The following is a 13,300-nucleotide window of genomic DNA, read 5'->3' as shown; positions in this document are numbered from 1 at the left end:
CCACCGAAATACAAGGTGCTGGTTTCCCTTGTCTCCCTATGTGAAAGATCTTTGTCTCAGCAGGTTTCTCACCTATATTCAGTTCCCTTCAGCCTCTGTCCCCAGGCCCTGTTCCCTGGATGTAGGGCTTTGGGCTCCATTCCCTGGCAGCATGGTCCAACCCCGAACTCGCCCCCCCATCACTCCTGGCCCCCGCTGCCTCCCACAGTGCCCCATCACCCCTGCTACCTCTGTACCCACCCTCCCCATCCAGGGCTTAATTTGTCCCCAAGCTTGCTGGGGCTGAGTAAGTCTGCTGTGAAAAGTGATAGTAACAAACATACAAATATCACTTTTCAGAGCAGACTTACTAATAGCTAGCAAGTCTTTAAAAAACAACCACCCCAAAAAGCAAAAGAAACAACAAGAAAAAATACAAGAATGTTCAAAGTACCTTATTTGTGTTTCTATTCTGTTTTGGTCCAGTAAAGAATAGAGACAACTGTACATTACTCTTATTATTGAGTCAGCAAAAAAAAAAAAAAAACAACAACTCCTACATAGATAAATTACAATGATTTGACATGTATATGTGAATATTTATTTGTTTTTCCTAAAGTTAATTAAGTATTTTAGGAAAAATTGTCAGAGCGGCCACCAAAACGTTTGTTGTGAGAACCCCTGGCTTATGGTCATAGCACCTAAGCAGTTTCTTATGTGAATAAGTTAGGTGCTTGCCTCGCTCCATACAAAAAGGCTTGAGAAGGAGGAATAGAAAACCACCTTATAACTCTTAGCCAAAGGGCAGCAGATATAAGGCACATGGGGAGGCCAAGCCTCCCCAAATGGGGCAAGAAATGCTGGATTTTGCACACCTCCCTTTGGAAACATGCTAGCCTGCTGCCTTTAGAGCGCCACCACCCAAAGCGCCGAGCTTTGTGGGAGGTCGGAGAGGAGTGAGCAGGGGGAGCTTCAGGGAGTGGAGATGAGTGGGGTGGCCTTGGGGGAGGGGGTAGAACAGGAAGAGGCAGCAGTGGGGCAGGGCCTTAGGGGAAGAGACTGAGCAGGAGCAGGGCCACAGGGTGGAGCGTGGACAGGGCCCCAGGGGGATGAAGTTGAGCAAGGGTAGGGCCTCAGGACATAGCCACAAGTGGGGCACCCCCCCACACACACACACACACACACACACTTCTACGGAGCTTTCGGCACTCGTGCCTAGCCTCTCCAAACTCAAGAGTCATGTGCCAAATATGCTCTTAGCCCAGTGGTTAGAGCACTCACCTGGGATGTGCCAAGTCTAATTTCAATCTCCCCACCCCCACTCTGTCAGAGGATGAGAGAAGATTTGAACAGGGGTCTCCCACCTCTCAGGTACATACTCCTTCGACAGAACTATAGATATTTGACATGGGGCTCCCTCAATCTCTCCTGTTAAAGCTGTTCCACTGTAGCTAAATAATGAAAGAGTGATTGAAGGTTTCCCATATCCCAGGTGAGTGCCCTACCTACCAGGCTACCAATCAGAGTCATTGTCTCCCATGATCTCACTTTCTATCCCAATGACTATTAAGCATTTTTCCACAGTGGAGCACTCATTGGGCCAGACAGAAAGAGAGAGAGCACAACTGCAGATAATTCCATAGCCCAGTGATTAGGCCACCCACGTGGGAGATGGGAGGCCTAGGGTTAAGTTCCCTTGCACCAATTACTCTTTAGTTAGCTTCAGTGTGAGAGACTGAGGGAGCTCTACCATAGCTTGGTGGTTAGAGCCTTTGCTTCCCCTGTGGCAGAGGGAGCAATTAAATCTGGGTCTCCCCAATGCCAAGTGAGTGCTCTAATCCCTGAGATAAAAGCTACACAGCAAGTATCTTTTACATGTCTTCCTCCAGCTGGACTTTGTAGCTTTATGGAGGCTAAAAGTTGGACTTAGCCACTAAGTCTGGGGTTTAAGCACTTATGTACCTCTGTAGAGGTAATTGGTACCCTGTGGTAACTAAGGCATCTGGTTTCCTAGTTAGAGGGATTGAAGGCACTGTGTCATAAATAAAGTAAATAGTGTCTTGTCAAGGTTTTCTGAGATGAACAGATTAATTCTTATGGCTTCAACACTCATGAGAAATGTAGCCATCTCAAACTCATACCATCATAATGTCTCTCAAATATATGTATGTGTGTGTATATATCCTCATAGCTCAATTGTTTAATGATCTGGTAAGAAGTAGGAGAGATATACAACAGTAACGGGACACAAATGTAAATATAAAAATTATTATAATAAATTTCACAGCTGCTATACTTATCACAATACCTTTGTCCTGAGGAAGTTAAGGAAATTCCAAAAGGATTTTGTACCATGTCACATATCCATTATTATATTAAACTACCAGACAGTCCAGTGAGTTCATATGATGTATTAATGCTTGTACTGTTCTAGGATGGTCTTTTGTAGTTCAGAAATAATCATACTTCTTGCAATATGTATGTTAGACTTTTATTGAAGGTAGTAGAAGTACAGTTCTTACAATCCTTTAATTTTTACTGCTACAGTCTAGTGCTTTAAAAGAGCAACGCATAAATTGATCAGTTGTGCAATCTGGATTCCCAGTCAAAATTACTTTTGTGATATTATGGTTCATCTTAAATGCATCATCCTCTATTTCTCTTATATTGTTCATGGAGAGATCCATAAGTTCCAAATTAGCCATATTGTCAGTGAATGTTTTTGGTAAGATTTTTATGCCATTACAGCATAAAGGTAACTCAATCAGATTTTGAAGGCCTGAAAAAATGGGTGGAGTCTGGAGACAAGTTTTTGTCCAAATGCAGAAACTCTAGCTTAGTATTATTTATGAATAGATTTTTGGGAACATTACCAATACAATTTGCAGATAAATTAAGAACTTCCAGCTGCTCCAACCCTGAAGCGAAGTCAGAAGGCATCTCTGAGAGTAAATTACTAGACAGGTCAAGTTTCTTTAAGGTAAACTTGCCAGCAAACAAGAGGTGGAACATTTTGGATTCTATTTTTAGAAATTGAAAAATGTTCTAGGTTGTGGGGGGTTGTGAATATAGCATGTGATATCTCAGTAAAATTATTATAATCAAGCAGCAAGTCATTAAGACTCTTTAAGTTGTCAAACAAACCCTCAGGCAAATGGCTTATTTCATTGTGGGACAGAACAAGGATCTTAAGGTTACGAATGGGATCAAAAACTCACTCTGGTATGGTGGGGAGATGGTTACCAGCCAGCATTAAGGTATCAATGAAAGCCCCATAAACATGGGTGCAAGCATCTTCAGCCTGTTATTAGAGAGGTCCAGATAGGTGAATTTTTCTCGGGAGATGAAAATTGTACTGTCCAGAAGACACAATCTGTTTTCAGCTAAGTTTAACCAAACCAGTTTCTTTGTGTTCCTGAACAAGTTTGATGGCAAGTCTGTGAAATTGTTCCCAGAGCGATCCAGAGAGAGGATGCTCTTGCTGATATTGTCAAAAGAGTCATTCTGAAGTGACAGCTTGTTGTTGGTTAAACCAAGGAACGTGAGATTGAGAAGGTGCTGAAACACTCCTGGAGAAATGAAGGTTAAATGGTTGTCATTCAAGATCAATGTTTCTGTTTTTTGAGCGATACCATGTAAACTGATACCATATAAACTGGCATAGCAGCAATCCATTAGACAAGGGGTACATAAACACTTCTGGGGCCAGTCTGGCAGTGAAAGGACATATCCAAAGAGCAGCAGAAATAGCACAGTGATCATTATTACAGCCTGCAGGGGAACACAGAGGAGAAAAGGGAACAAATCAACCAATAAATGTGAGCTCCTTCATTTGGGTGTGGTTTTATTTCTAATAAATAAGGCTATATACGTGACGATTGTTCATCTACATCTCAACAACATTGCCAGTCATTTTCCATAACGAAAACCACCCTTTAACAGCATTTAGTGTTTGTCTGTACCTGATCAGGGATGTTTAAGACAGTGCTGCTACACCTGCCACTACAGAATTCTTAAGGGCTCATGCCACACCTGGCTGAAATGCCAAAGTGAAGCCAAAGTCTCTGGCGCTACTGTAAATTGATAAAGCTGCACTGATATCAATGGAGCTGCACCATTTTACACTAGTGGAGCATTTCACTTGTGATGTTTACTGATCGTATTCTTCAATGGTGAATGCTATGGAACCCACACAAATGTGCCAAAGCAGGAAGATTTTTTTGTGCTTAGAGCTCTCTGGTGATAGTTTGAGCCTCCTAAAGAATTGAAGTGCTTGCTTCTGATCTCACTTAGACCAATGTAAATCAGGAGTAACTTCACTGAAGTCAATGGGGTTACAAGTGTAAAACTGGCACAAGAGAAACTAGAATTAGGCACAGGATATCTCCCGTTTGATTGTAATCATGGTGCATTCTGAAGGTTCCCTCCTCTTATTCTCTTGCTGCAATCTTTCATCCACTGTTTACCCAACTACCTCCTCATAACCAACATATACCAGTTTTGGTCATAGGGCCTATTTCAGTCTCTTGTCAACTGTCATAGGAGTTTAGGAGACAGGGAAGGGACGTTTTGAATCTTGCAGTAGGGAAATACAATTAAATGGCATCATAGGGACTTTGAACTGACTACTCAAAGGCAGTCTGTCTAGTATTCTGCTTTTAGGATTTTTCTATTTGGGAAGTTATACCAGTGTAGTTAAACCACTATAGTTATGTAGACTCTCTTATTCCAGAATAAGAGTGGCTTTTTCCTGTTTCACATAAACTGGGAAAAGACACTCAGGGCTTGGCTACACTTGCGAGTTAGAGCGTATTAAAGCAGACCCAGACGCCCTAGCTCACTACTCGTCCACACTGGCAAGGCACGTAGAGCGCTCTGACTCCAGGGCTAGAGCACTCCTGGTACTCCACCTCAGCGAGAAGATTAACGCTTGCTGAGTCTTGGCTGAAACGCCTGGGTGTCAGTGTGAACGAGGTGTTGCATTACTGCACTGTGATCGGCCTCCGGAAACTCCCCATAATCCCCTTAAGTCAAGTGGCCACTTCTGTCGTTGTTTTTGAATCACTGCAGGAATGCGGATATGCCCTTTGAAAACTCCATTTCTGACAGCCAGCTGCTTATCTGCTCCAAGACAAAGCAACAATTACTGTGGAATGCTGTGAGAGAGAGAGAGAGAGGGGTGTGGGGGAGGTCTGCTGCTGTCTGAACTTACAAGACAGCATGCTGACATGCTCTCAGCCCCCAAAAATCCACTCTCTCTCCCCCAACATACACACTCCCTATCAAACTCCACCCCACCCCACCCCCATTTGAAAAGTACATTGTAGTCACTTGCATGCTGGGATAGCTGCCCATAATGCCACTGCAAGTGCTGCAAATGTGGACACACCAGTGCGCTTGAAACTGTCAGTGTGGACAGACTGCAATGCTTTCCCTATTGCACTCTCCGAAGGCTGGTTTAACTCAAAGCGCTCTACATCTGCAAGTGTAGTCATGCCCTCATACTGGAATAAGAGTGTTTACATGGGGACTAAGGACTTGTCTACACTTATATTTATAGCACTCTAACTTGCTGGCTCAGGGGTGTGAAAAATCACCCCCCTGAGCGCAGCAAGTCTGAGCGCTTTTAAGAGATAGTGTAGACAAGCTCCAAGTGCTGGGAGCCACACTCCCAGCATTCGGAGCTAATGGAGCTCTTGTGGAGAGCTTGTGGAGCTCTTTCCCAGCGCACGACCACACTCACACTTCAAAGTGCTACCGTGGAAAAGTTCCTGAGACAGCACTTTGAAGTTTCCAGTGTAGCCATGCCCTTATACCCACATAACTACATGGCTTTAAATTCACATATCCATATAAAAACACTGTGTAGACAACCCCTTTTACATTCTCATGATATTCTTTGACTCCCATATTTTTCTTTCCCTCTATGTATGCATAAATTTCATTGCCATCCAAGGGAGTTCTGTATATGTAGAGGGAACACAGAACTGAGATCCATTATGTAACTCAGAGGCAGAATTTTGCAGTATTCCCATATTTTGACAAGGTACCAATAAGCATTGACTACAATATGAAATTAAAGTTATCAGTCTGACTCCTGTCTAAATGTAACCACTAAATTTCAACTTAAGAGATGTGCTGTGTTTTCTCTGAAAATTTAAAAGTGACTTACAAAGTGGCAAAGAAAAAGTTTGCATCCATATTTTTTGTGTGTGTGCTTGTTTATGATGTATCAAAAAAGCCTAAAATGTTGAGTAAGATTTTTTAAATGCTGGGGGGTTTTCTCCCCCCCCCTTTTTTTTTTACATTAGAAATTCATGTATTGTCTACTCTGTTTTTCTTGGAAGACTTTCTGGTTGACTGAAGAATTAGTGAGATTGATCTCACAAGGAAGAACAGAATGAAATCTTAGCAACTGAGAGGAAATTTTTAACCAGACTTTTCTATAACTTCTTTTTTTTAAGTTTTTCTTAATATGTATTTAACTCAAACAACTGGCAAACAGCTGGTGAAATATTCGAACACACATCTACAACTGAAGGATACGAAAGTTCTCTGTACAGTTCTATGATTCTCCAAACAGTTCTCCAGTAAAAATAGTAAGGACAAGCTTTATATTTCTAAGATAAGAAATAAGAGTTTTTTTCCTTTTAAATAAGGAAAGCAAAACCAAAAACCTTTCAGAGCTTCTTAGATCATAAAGCAGTAATAAAAAAGGCACAATGCCATTTTTAAAATTTTAATTTGCAGGTCACCTTGAAGAAAACAAGAAAAAAATCACCCAATTTTGTTGACAACAGATAAGCAGGATAAAAGAACTAAAACTGAGTACATCTGTGTCTAATTTTAGATAAATCAAAGTAAGCATTGTACAAGTTCAAAAGCGAGTTAATATCCATTTATAGCAAAATAGTTCTAAACAAATGGCCAATACACAACCTGAAATGTTCCTGTGTGTTCCTTCAGCAGTCTGAGAAATGTAACCAAAACTAATTTGACAAGCTGTAGCTTTCATTGCTTAATTTATGTTCGTTGGCTGAATTTGTTTATTTAGTAAGACTTCCCAGAAGGGAAAAAAAAAAAAAGGATGATGACGAAACACAAGAAAACTGTAAACACCTAAATTTTACAGCACTGTTTAGATACTACAGTGATTGGTGCTCTGCAAAAACTTTAGTCAAGTAGAAAAACAATAAAGGATCTGTCCCACCTTGCCATGATTAGCAGTCAGCCTTTTGTTACAAGCATGTTTGGACAGCATTCTTGCAAACTCATACCTGTGACTGGACCTTGGGCCTGCACAGAACCCTATTTTGTAGGGGCTGTGTACAGGTACACAGTAGGGTTGCCAACTTTTTAATGGCACAAACCTGAACACCTTGCCCTGCCCCCTGCTCCGCCACTGCCCCGAGGCCCTGCCCCTACCCCTTCTGAGGCCCTGCCCCCACTTGCTGCATCCTCCCTCCCTCTGTCGCTCTCTCTCCCCCACCCTCACTCACTTTCACCAGACTGGGACGGGGGTTGGGGTGCAGGAGGGGGCTGAGGGCTCTGGCTGGGGGTGTGGGCTCTGGGGTGCGGCCAGGGATGAGGAGTTTCAGGTTAAGGATGGGGCTCCAGGCTGGGACAGGGGGTTGTGGTGTGGGGGTGGGGTTGGGTGAGGGCTCCAGCTGCGAGTATGGGCTCTGGGGTGGGACTGGAGTGAGGGGTTTGAGGTGCAGGACGGGGCTCAGGGACCAGAATTGGTGCAGGGGGTTGGTGTGTTGAGGGGGATATGGGGTGCGGGCTCCAACAGGGAGTTTGGGTGCAGGAGGGGACTCCAGGCTGGGGCAGTGGATTGGGGGACGGGGTCCAAGCAGCACTCAGTGTGGTTCCCAGGAAGAGGCCACCAGGTCCCTGCATCCCCTAGGTGCACAGGTGGCCAGGGAGGCTCTGCACGCTGCCCTCACACCTTCAGTTCTTGACTCCCGGCCAATGGGAGCTGCAGAGCTGGCAGTTGGGGTGGGGTCAGTCCGTAGAGCCTCCCTGGCTGCCCAAGCAGCTAGGGGCTGCAAGGACCTGGCAGCTGTTTCTGGGAGCTGCATGGAGCTAGGGCAGGCACAGAGCCTGCATTAGCCCTGGGCCCCTGCTACACCGCTGACTGGACTTTTAACAGCTCAGTTGGCAATGCCAACTGGAGCCACCAGAGTCCCTTTCAACCAGGCGTTCTGGTCGAAAACTGGATGCCTGGCAACCCTAGTTGACAGGTCCACCCATCCATATAAGCTTGCAGCACTGGAGCCCTAGTTTCATAGCACAGGACAAACAAAGTAGCACAAATACAGAATAGTAAATATAGCCTAGATATGGATACCTGCATGTCACACTGACAGATGCATGAGAGATGCCTAGCTAGATTACATTGCAGATCCGCTATGCAACATATAAAAATATTGTTTTAAGGAGGTCAAATATGTTTACTGAAGACAAAATGTCCTTTTTATTATGCCATCGATTCAACATGAATGACTTTTAATGTACCAAAAAAGATTAAGATAATTTTACACTGGTATCTATGAAAACATTAGAGTGAGCAAGTGATTAAAATATATTTGATTGCTGATATAATGATGTATCTTTAGCTCACGTATGGTGAATTCGGAGTCTCTCTTACTGCTTTCTGCAATAATTTGTTAAGCTTCAATCCTCCAAACCTTTATGCTCAAGGTTAATTTTATTACCATGAGTAGACATTGTGGGATGGTTGTAAAGTTAAGCATGTGCATAAATGTTTTGAAGGTTCAGGGCTTTAGTGGTATGTTGTAATAGAAAAAATATAAAAACTAGAAATGACAGATAGGAGGATCTGATTTTGATCTGTCTTTGCATTTTATATGTATATTATTTTATTTTCTGTAGTTACAGTTGTACGGAGAATTTGCATGTTTAAATATTTTTTTGCATCCTTATCTAATGGTGATCATGATGACATCTCACATCTTCTACAATATGCTGTGTCTTTTGTCAAGGACCTGATGCAATGACATGTTAAACTGAAAGATTAAAAAAACAAATTGAACAAAGTTTTCAATTAATACCTGAGAAATATCAATATCAAAAGGAATACCACTTGTATGTCATCTTTCCACAGGATGTCACAATAAACAAAAAATAACAATTAAAACATTGTACATTTATATAGCAGAACTTTTCATCACAAAGGATTCTGAAGTTTTGCACAGACTAGACATGTAAACCAACTGCATTTACTTTGGGGATGAAAAAAAACCTGCCAAATAGTGCAGAGTATACTTCACAAAAATGGAGGAAAGAATACTTTTTTTGGCCAAGAACAGCAATATCTTACTTATGAAAAGTGCCATTGTCGAATGACTGAACTGACTCTGCAGACTTGAAACCTGAGACTAGGGTGACCAGATGTCCCGATTTTTATAGGGACAGTCCAGATATTTGGGGCTTTTTCTTATATAGGCTCCTATTACCCCCCCACCTCTGTCCCGATTTTTCACACTTGCTATCTGGTCATCTAACCTGAGGCTTCAAGGAGTCTATACATTCCAGATACATCAATCTAAGTCATGAAAACTTTATTCCAACAGAGCCTGAGTCTTGGATAATCCACCTAGTGCTCAGGCATGTGTTAAGAATGAGGATGGGAACTTGCATAAATGCTGTTCATAATGACTATGTTAAATAATAGGTTCCATCTCTTTACATGTATTGCTAAATGTCACAAGAAATACTAGTGGAAGTCTTCTTATGATATTCTAAAATTTATTATTATTAGGACATGTTAATGTGCAGCAAGTTCCTCCATTTACTTCTCATTTTACAGAACATCACCTCTTGTTAACACAACTAAGAGGTCAAAGGCCAGCTGTGTCAATGGAATTCTCTCCATTAGGCCAAAGAAGTGAGCTGTAGCTCACGAAAGCTTATGCTCTAATAAATTTGTTAGTCTCTAAGGTGCCACAAGTACTCCTTTTCTTTTTGCGAATACAGACTAACACGGCTGCTACTCTGAAACCTGTATGAGACTGACTCTGTAACCTGGTGGTTGGGGCAACCATGTGAGAGGTGAGAAACCCGGGATCAAGTTTCCATGTGCTAATCACTCTTTTAATTATTGCTACACAGTGGAACAGCATCAATAGGAGAAGTTGAGGAAATCCCTCATCAGTCTATCTTGTAGCTAAGTGGTTGGGGCTACCTCCTTAGAGGTAGGAGACAATTGTTCAGATTCTTTCTTTCCACATCTAGCAGAGGGAGGGAATTGAACCTGGACCTGCCACATCCTGGGTGAGTACTCTAACTACTGAGCTAAAAGTTACAAAGTGTAAGGGGTAGCATCTCCTCTGACAGGCATTTTGTGTGACATGAGGCAGCCCCTTAACTCATTCTCACAAGAAATGATTTGGGCACCTAAGCTGCCTGACTCCAGGATAGGGGTTCCCAGTTGTGGAGGGCCAACAGAGATGAACATCTTCCTGCAACCTGGGCGTAGGCATCTATCTCTGAGAGAGGGACAGCACTTTAGGACACATCCTTCTCCTCAGCGTCTCTGTTGGTTAGCTTAGGTGGCTCTCCTAAGGCACATTCTAAGGCACCTATCTCTCCTCATTCATTGTGATAGGAGCCTAGATGCCTTACTCAGGCTTTGTGGCTTGCAGTGTTGTTCCTGTGATTTTCAAGGTGCCTAACAGTTAGAACCCCTAAGTTCTTTTGTGAATCTAGCCCAAAGATATTAAGTCAAAAATTTCTTCTTTTTTATTTTTTGAAACATAAATTGAAAAGAAGCTTCTCCGCTCTTGTTCACCACAGCTGTTGCCAAATAAGTCAAGATGTTAAATAAGTTAGAGTAGATTTTCATTTTGTTAAACTATAAAAATCAATTGCATTATTTCTGCCAGCCTCGGAGGAAAGCCATGTTTTGTGATACGAACACTTTTAATGTTTTACTTGTAAACATCATGGAAAGAAAGATATCACATTGTCAAGCCAGTTTCTCCTATTCATTCATTTAAACGATGACAGTTTATGGGTAATTGATCCAAAGGAAGTGTGATGCTTCAAAACAGCAGTCCCAAAGTTTTGAGGGTAACGCCCCCCTCCCACCTACACCCCTGTCCCCGGGACCTGGGGCCAGGAGCAGGGCCATGGCTCTGGGGTGTGGCGGGGAGGGGGAAGGGAGAGACACGGAGAGGGGCAAGGGGCCAAGCTAGGGCTGCAGGTGCTGGTGGGTCTGAGGATGGGAGCGTGGTTGTGGCCGGGGGCCACAGCTGGGGGCGGGGGCGGGAGCAGAAGCGGAGCAACAGCCAGGCTGCAGTAGTGGCCAGCAGCCGGGCCAGCAGCTAGGTGAGGCTCTGCTCTCAGCCTTGCCCCCAGCCTCAGCCCTGGGCCGGGAATGGAGCTGTGGCCAGAGACTGAGGCTAGGGGCAGGAGCAGAGTGGAGCTGGGAGCAGGGAGGGCCTGGGTGGTGCTCCCTCTCTGCTCCCGTGGGGGCTGGCCTAGGCCCCACCGCACCCCCCAGGATGTTCCTACATGCCCCTCTAGGGGACAAGCCCCACACTTTGGGGACCTCTGCTTCAAAAGGATCTATAAGCATGGTAGTCTGTCTTTCAGAGGACAACTTTCTGTTCCCATCCTCTCGCAAATACTTGCTTTATATTATATATTTATTATTTTATACCAGGGGTGGGCAACCTGCTGCCCACATGCGGCCCATCAGGGTAATCCGTTGTCGCACCGCGAGACAGTGTTTACATTGACCGTCCGCAGGCACGGCTGTCTGACGCTCCCAGTGGCCACGGTTCGCCGTTCCCAGCCAACAGGAGCTGCTTTATACGCTAATGTCAACCAACATTTTCCAATCTATATTTCTCTAAACAGAAACAGTCTAATTTTTCAAAAATGCTGAGCACCTGCAGCTCCTATTGAATTAATTGGCATTTTGTGAGTGCCCAGCACCTCTGAAAATCAAGCTATTTTAATGTAGGTGATAACTAAGGATTTAGGATCCTAACTTTAGTCTTACGGCCATTCTTACATTCTGTCATCAGCGAGGCACCTTGCATCTATGCCAGCAACTGGAAGGGAAATGGTATAGGAGCCACTTTAGTGGCTCTATGCTACCAGGGGATTCCCCTTCCCTGGGGGAACTGACAAAGGCTGAGGAAGCTGGCTTTAGAGTGCACAGTGCCATAAAGTTGTCACAGTGTACCTGAGAATCAATCCCTTTTTGATTGATAACTAACTATTCCCAGGAAAAGGAGTTTTTATTTAAATATTTTCCTTCTGAGTCTACATCTACCAACTGGCTATTTTGAATTTGTGATTCCTGGTGAGTTTGATTTATGGGGTCAGTGAGAAGTGAGTTATTTTGTTTTCTTGGTCTTATCTCTTTTTCTTCTCTGGATCATTTCCCTTTCCTTTAGTTAGAAAGCTGATGTTCCTATTTTTTCTTATTAGCAAAGCTCTCCTCTTGTGTTTTTGTACCTTTATAAGCATATTGTTATCTGTTTTCCCAATTACTTTTATCTGTTCATTTCTTTGGATTAGGGTTCCTAATCTGTGATATTTAATTCAGAAAACCAATTTTTTTGCTTATTCTCTCAATGTTAGAATTGTTTTGTGCGTGTAGTGAGCTGTAGCTTACAAAAGCTTATGCTCAAATAAATTTGTTAGTCTCTAAGGTGCCACAAGTCCTCCTTTTCTTCTAACTTGCTGAATAACCTTTCCTAAATTCTATTAATTCCAAATCCTTTCTAGCCCTTGCAGTTGTGAAGAAAGTCTAAAACATGACCCGAGTGCACCTGAAAGGCTCAGAAACCGGAAGACAAAAAGAACGCAAAAGTATTCTTTTAAAAAAAAAAAAATAACAACTCATGAATTTTTAAGCCGATCCCATCCTTGAGGCCTGACTCGTGATTTTTGAATGCTGAGATTGTTTCAGTCTTCCACTTGGTGATGAGAATGCATCCGATGAAGTGAGTTGTAGCTCACGAAAGCTTATGCTCTAATAAATTTGTTAGTCTCTAAGGTGCCACAAGTCCTCCTTTTCTTTTTGGTGATGAGAGTAGCTCTTGTAGATTTTTTGGCGTATAGGGACAAGGCAGGGCATGGAGAGAGGACACCTGCCCCCCGCCCAGCACAGAGGGGCTAGTGCCACAGCCTCCAAGGGTTAGATTCCCATGGCAGGCTCTGGGGCAAGGGCAGCGCTGATCAGTGGGGAGTAGAACGTCGGTGACATCACCGTCAGTAGGCGTGTCAGAACAACGGAAGTACTTCCCCCCGACCAATGGGAAGTCTGAGCTGAAGGTCACGG

At 43.4% G+C, this 13,300-nt stretch overlaps 1 long non-coding RNA gene and 1 pseudogene across 1 annotated transcript; both read right to left on the bottom strand.

Moving 5' to 3' along the window:
• Positions 1-2,456: 2,456 nt before the first annotated feature.
• Positions 2,457-7,026, bottom strand: LOC119850365 (annotated as a pseudogene).
• A 1,815-nt stretch (positions 7,027-8,841) lies between these two features.
• Positions 8,842-13,300, bottom strand: LOC122458713. The gene is made up of 2 exons (XR_006278886.1): positions 10,004-13,300; positions 8,842-9,894 (listed from the first exon to the last, which is right to left on the bottom strand). It is a non-coding gene; the product is annotated as an uncharacterized LOC122458713 (long non-coding RNA).

This window comes from Dermochelys coriacea, chromosome 2, assembly GCF_009764565.3.
Source record: "Dermochelys coriacea isolate rDerCor1 chromosome 2, rDerCor1.pri.v4, whole genome shotgun sequence".
In the NCBI taxonomy this organism is placed as follows: domain Eukaryota; kingdom Metazoa; phylum Chordata; order Testudines; family Dermochelyidae; genus Dermochelys; species Dermochelys coriacea.
Note: the sequence above shows the minus strand (reverse complement) of the source record. Positions and strands in the feature narration are given on the sequence as shown.